The sequence below is a fragment of the Anas acuta genome, chromosome 24 (assembly GCF_963932015.1).
Source record: "Anas acuta chromosome 24, bAnaAcu1.1, whole genome shotgun sequence".
Classification (NCBI taxonomy): domain Eukaryota; kingdom Metazoa; phylum Chordata; class Aves; order Anseriformes; family Anatidae; genus Anas; species Anas acuta.
Window position 1 is genome coordinate 3,286,013 of NC_089002.1, and position 6,418 is coordinate 3,292,430.

General features: G+C 51.8%; 1 non-coding gene across 1 annotated transcript; it reads left to right on the forward strand.

Moving 5' to 3' along the window:
• The first annotated feature begins 3,931 nt into the window (after nucleotides 1–3,931).
• On the forward strand, nucleotides 3,932–4,003 carry TRNAW-CCA (transfer RNA tryptophan (anticodon CCA)). The gene has a single exon. It is a non-coding gene; the product is annotated as a tRNA-Trp (tRNA).
• The last annotated feature ends 2,415 nt before the right edge of the window (nucleotides 4,004–6,418 follow it).

The following is a 6,418-nucleotide window of genomic DNA, read 5'->3' on the forward strand; positions in this document are numbered from 1 at the left end:
TTTTTTTTTTTCTCCTCCTCTTCCCAATGGCAGCATTCTGGCAGGGCAGCATATGCTCCTGAGATTGCGAAGGCTGGGAATTCGACAGCTCTTGTCAAAGAAAAAACACTCCCTCCCCGTCTCTTTCTGTCTCCCCCACGTTTGCACAACCCTGGGCATTTTCAGACGCTGGGATTTTGCTTCTTGTTCGGGATTTCCTCTTGCTCTCCCAAGTGACAGACACGCCGCCTTTGGCTCATCCACCCGGCTTTCGCTTCTCCACTCCAGAAGCGACTGCACATGAGTGAGACCGTAATAGCTAAATCTTACCATCGCTGATGGCAATGCGCTGCAAGCTGGAGTTGTCCCTCCAGTGGTTTCCAAGAGCTTTTCCGAGGCTTCTCCACCCTCCGGAGAGGAAGGGAGGCGCAGGAACCCTCAGGGAGCCTGACACTGCCCTTGCCAAATCGTCTCGGGTGCTGAGCAGCTCGGGGCTGCCCTCGGGGCGAGGGGTGCAGAAGTGCAAGGGCTGCAAATTGTCTTCTCCGTTACACCCTGCACACCGCTGGGCTCTCTGCAAATCCCCTGGCACGACACGAGCCTCATCCGTGCCACGGCTTCCCAGGCTTTACGGAGGGAGCCTCCACCAGCATCGCTCCTCAGGAAGAGGAGAGCGGGGCTCCTGAAAAATGCATTTATTCCCACTAGCAATAATCCTTCCTTAATCCTATTACACCAGGGAAAGCATCCAGGGGCAGGGTGCAGGAGGGGGGCTGCCCTGGCAGGTTGCCCATTGCCCGCGGTGCCTGGGGCTTTGGGGACGGAGGGGACACGGCGTGGCCCCTTCCAGCACGCCCTGAGCTTCCCCTCCAGTGCCAAAGGGCCGGGAGAAATCCCTCAGCAGGCAGGGACAACCACGCGCCAGCCCTGGGGATGGAGCCCGTAGCATCGTCTGCAATGAGCTAAGGACTGGGAGTCGGGAATGTGGGGAAAAATCAGTTTTAATGATCAACATAACCAGAGCATCGCCTCAGGCTCCCTTCTGAGTGCGTCCCCTCTGTAAATATTGGCTCACTTCAGTACAGATGTGTGTTTGCACGGCGGGAGCAGGGCAGGGGACTGAGCACCAGCAGCTGGTTCGGATGCAGAGAGGTTTGGGCAGTGAGCTGGGAGGGTGCACGTGCACCTGGCAGGAGGTGAGCCGAGGAAAAAGCTGCAGCCCAAACTCCTCTGCCACGATCTTAAAGGTTTTGCTGGGGACAGGGAAAAAGCAGGGAGAAAACCCAGGCCAGGGTGCAGGTCGGGGACACCACCCCGGGATTCTTGAATGTGTTTTTACACTGATTTGCAGAGTCAAAAAAAAAAAAAAAAAAAAAAAAAAAGCGTGCTGACCACAGGTGAGGCACTCGTGGGCTCGAACTGCTGCGAATTAATCCCTGCTCAGAAGTTCATTTCGTGTGTAAAGATACAGGCTGAGCCCACCTGCGCTTTACGCTGGCATAAATCCAGCAAACCGATCTGTCCAGTGATGTGAGGTGGCTACAAAAATATTAATTGTAAGGAGATGAGCTTGGACGGGACCCCAACACCCCCAGACCTCTCCCCAGCGCAGCTCAGACCCGTCCCCAGAACCAAACCCTGCAGAAGGAGGCACCGACAGGCGTGCAGCAGGCACTGAGGACGCCCTGGCTCAACAAAGCGCTGCCCGTTTGGAGGTGTTTGCCTTGGGATCGGGCTAGATCCAGCCAATTTGCCTAATTCCCCCCTAATAAGCCCGTATTGATCACTGCAGGCAGACGCAAGGCACAGAACTCTCTCCGCAGCAGTGCCTGAAGAGGATCAAAGCATTCACCCTCCTTTATTGTCCTTCCCTTTCATCCCGCTGCCTGGATTTCATCACGAAGGGACCTACCCAGACTTGTTCCTCAGGAGTCTCCCAGCCCCAGTAGCCATAGAAACCGGCTATTTTTAGGCTGTTTTCATGATGCCAGTAAATGACTTTTCTCTACTTCGGAGAGACAGCAGACCAGGTCAGCCTTGTGCGCTGTCGCACGGTAAATGATCGTCTCTGGAAAGCCATGCAAGAAGATAATCGTGGCATTTGCAAACGAGCGCACGTATCCACGCACAGAGCGGCTCTGTCCCCGTCGTATTTCCTATGCCAAATGATTTCGGACAATTTTTGGACAATTGGTTTTACAGACGTTTGGAGATCGGGGGGTTTTGCTATACGCCAAGCTTTGCCCTTCCCTGAGCTGGTTTCTATACAAATACAATTAATTCCCTTCCCTCCTCGGTAGTACAAATTGACATCCTTTTGAAATTCGACCGCTGCCGCGGGGCACCTGGCAGCACATGGGCTGGGATGGGCAAACCTCGGGGCTGGGGATGGGGACACGGGTGGGGACTGCCCCATCGGTGCTCACCGGGTGGCCTGGAGCTGCAAACAAACACACCCAGCCCCATGGCTTCTGCTGTAGCGTGCCCAGTTTGCAAGATTGTACTATAAATTATAGATATATCTGCACGTCACGGCTGTGGTTTGCTCTGAAAGACTGGCCTGCTGATCTGATCCCATCCACCCCGTTCTGTTCTGCTCTATCCTAATCTCGTCTGCTTCTATCCTATCCTACTCTAGTCTACTTCTATCCTATCCAATTCTATCCTATCCAATTCTATGCTATTCTATCCTTCTCCTCTCCTCTCCTCTCCTCTCCTCTCCTCTCCTCTCCTCTCCTCTCCTCTCCTCTCCTCTCCTCTCCTCTCCTCTCCTCTCCTCTCCTCTCCTCTCCTCTCCTCTCCTCTCCTCTCCTCTCCTCTCCTCTCCTCGCCTCGCCTCGCCTCGCCTCGCCTCGCCTCTCCTCTCCTCTCCTCGCCTCTCCTCGCCTCGCCTCTCCTCGCCTCGCCTCGCCTCGCCTCGCCTCGCCTCGCCTCGCCTCGCCTCGCCTCTCCTCTCTCCTCTCCTCGCCTCTCCTCTTTTCGCTTCCCTTCCCTTCTCCCATATCCTATTCTATCCTATTCCATTCCATTCTATCCAACCCTACTTTGTTCCCACTCTACTCTACTCTACTCTACTCTACTCTACTCTACTCTACTCTACTCTGTCCTGGTCTGGTCTGGTCTGGTCTATTCTGCTCGATCCTGTTATCTTATATCCTGCTCTATTCTATATTCTATTCTATTCTATTCTATTCTATTCTATTCTATTCTATTCTATTCTATTCTATTCTATTCTATTCTATTCTATCCTATCCTATCCTATCCTATCCTATCCTATCCTATCCTATCCTGGTCTATTCTGCTCGATCCTATTATTTTATATCCTGCTCTATTCTGCCCTATCCTACCCTGCTCTACTCTACTCCCACCCCACTCTCTGTCCCTGTCCGGTCGCTGTTGGGTTTTGCCCCGGAACCTCTGTCCCTCCGTCCCCCCCGCCCCCGCCCCCGCCCCGTGCCCGGCCGCTGGAACAAAGCCGGGTTCAGCCCCCGAGCCGCCCCCACCCGGAGTGACGCCGGGTCCCGTTTACACGTGCGAATGGGGAGCGGGGGCGGGCAGTAAAGCGGTGCGGGGAGGGGGGTGGGGGGGGTGAGCCTCGCGGGGTGGCTCGGCGGCGGGGATGGGGGCACCGGCACCCGCTGAGAACGCGCGCCCGGCCCCAACTCATCGCATGTAACGCGGCGCGGCCCCTTTAAATCCGAGTGGCGGGCGCGGGAGCTGGAGCGGACCACGTGAGACGGGGAGGGGGAATTCTCGCCGAGGGGGTGAGGGTCAGGTGGGTTCGGCCAGGCGGCTCCGCGCGGCGCTCCCCCCTCTCTCCCCCCGCCGGTGGTACGGCCCGAGGGTGGGCGTGGCCGGCTGAGGCGGGCGGGCGGCTCAATGGGCGGCGGGGGCGCGCATGCGCGGAGAGGCGCGCAGGCTCTTGGAGGCAGGCGGGGGCTGTGGTTTCGCAGACCTCGTGGCGCAACGGTAGCGCGTCTGACTCCAGATCAGAAGGCTGCGTGTTCGAATCACGTCGGGGTCACGCCTCCCCTGCGGGGATCCATTTTACACCCGGGGCCGTGCGGCCACAGCCGGGCCCGAGTTGGGTTGCGGGGACCGGGAGCCGGAGATACGGCGTGGGCAGGGCCCAGGGACCCGCTGTGGGGTCGGGGCTGTGGGGCTGGGCTCTGCGGTTCGCCCCACTGAGGGCCTGGGGTAGGCTGCAGCCTGGGGCCTGGTGCTCCCGTCCACCTGTGTGAGATGTCAACAGTCCTACAAAAACGCAAAAGCACCTCAAATAAACTTATTTTTCCCAAAATAATACATAAAGCTTCCAAGTGGTTGTTACCCTCTAACATGAGTTAAATTATGGTTGTGCACACCCGAGTTCCTTTGGTCTGGATCCCTTTCTGTTCACTGCCTCTTTTCTGAGTGCTTTTTCCATAGAAATTCATTGTTTCATCATAATACACAAGAACAATGCCTTCAAGCTTCTCTTTCCACAAAGATTACCTTTGTTTCAAAAATCAGTACCAGAAAAATGACAGAAAACTCAACTTCTATTTATTTTTATTACCCTGCACTGCCTACGCTGCTACGATTTTAATTAAGAAAAAATGGCTGGGTGAAAAAAAACCTACATATTTGGAAGCATTATCCACAACAGTGTGGTCACTGAAAGCCATTTATAAGGTGACTGCAGGATGTGTTTAAACATCACATTGTGGTTAAAATGAAAGTTATCTGCTTGGTATTTAAAAAAGAAATTGTAACCAAAAGGCTTTTTATTTGCATGTGTATTTTAATGCCAGGTGCTCAGTAAATGTTTTTCCTCTTTAGAAGTCTATACTCATCTGTTTCAGGGTAAAAGGCCCGCTAATGAGTTCTGCAGAAAGCGTCAGTTCCTACATTTTCCTCACTAAAACCTCTTTGAGTATGAGATACTGTCAGTGAGCTTGGGTAGTGCATAGCTGAGGGAATATCAACACTTCAAAATGGCTTTCCACGCTCCGTTTCCTGTCTTTTACTGTTTTAAACAGGTATATAGCATTGCCACAATTTTCTTCTGAAGCCTTCTGCCAGCTAATGCTGCCTGAGAGGGGCACAATGCAAACATCTTCCCTGTCGTGTGTTCCTCAGGAGCTGGGCTTATTCCTTAGAGGCTTTCAGTCTCTTGCTTTTCTCATTACATTATAAAAACTCTATTTCCTATCTGCAGGAATTTATCCAGTCATCCTGTTTCCAATTTATGTTCTTGCTTCTCTTCACCTTGACACTTAAATAAATCCCTTTAATCTCTTAATTGTCGTTGGTGTTTTTTTGCAGTGTCCTGCATCTCTGCTGTACTGTGCCCTTCCCAGCCACGTGGGTGATCTTGGTGATCCACCACAGCCTCTGGAACACGCTTGGGACTGATTCATTGTGCTATTTTGGGCCTTCGTCCGCAGTACAATATTTCTTTTTGTCCTTCAAAAAAAAAAAAAAAGCAAAACAAAACAAAGACTTGTCACTTCTTGATGTATCACCTTGGACTTCCTCCAAAAATTGTTGATTGTACCTTTCAGATTTTGTTTTGAATCCACAGAAGATGTGGATTAGCTTGTTCTCACATACATTTAATTGCATCACTCATATGATTCTTAAAACAGTTCCAACGTTTGTTCTTCCAGTAGAAAATTTTTCCCCTTTTCAATGAAATTTCTTTCCCAGTGACTTCACTGCTGGTTGCCATGGAAGTTCCGATGTCACAGTGATCACGGATGCCGTATCGCAGGGTGAGGGCTTCCAGGAAAGGAGCACCCCTTAACACCTCCCCAGCCATCGGATTCCACCTGGCCATGTGAAGAGGTAAAGCGGTTCATTCTGAAATACTGGAGGGCTGTTTTCTGGGTAAACATCCCCATTTGTGAATTGGTGTCAGCACAGCTGAGACTGCAGTCAGTCAGAACAGCGACCTTCCCCTCACATCAGGGCAAGCTGCTGAGCACTTCAGGTGTTCTTTATCGGGAGTTACTGCAGGTGGTTCAGCCTGCTGGGGGATAAGTGTTGTGTGAAAGAATCCCACCAGTGGGATGGAACCTTTGCAGAAATCAAACTTACTGCGTTAACGTTATTTTCATCCTTTAATCTCACCAGAGGAAAAGTGAATGTGAATCTAAGTGCAGACTTTAGGCCCGCACTGATGTCTTTTAAGTGGAGGTTAAGTGGTTTCAATCATCTTATAATGTGGAACTGTGCTGTAGTGATGTGCCATGCACAATGAAAACACACAAACAAAAGAAGTAATTGTATACAACTCAAAGGTGAGTTGCAGTTTCTTAATTAAATTAACGAAACAGCTTTTAAAGTGCTGTGCAAGGCCTCTATTTTCCCTTAGAAGTGGTGCACTGAGAAGTGGTTGTACTTTCCAGGTTGCGTGGTGTTAAGATTCATGGTGTGGTTTTAGTTAGCCTGTTGG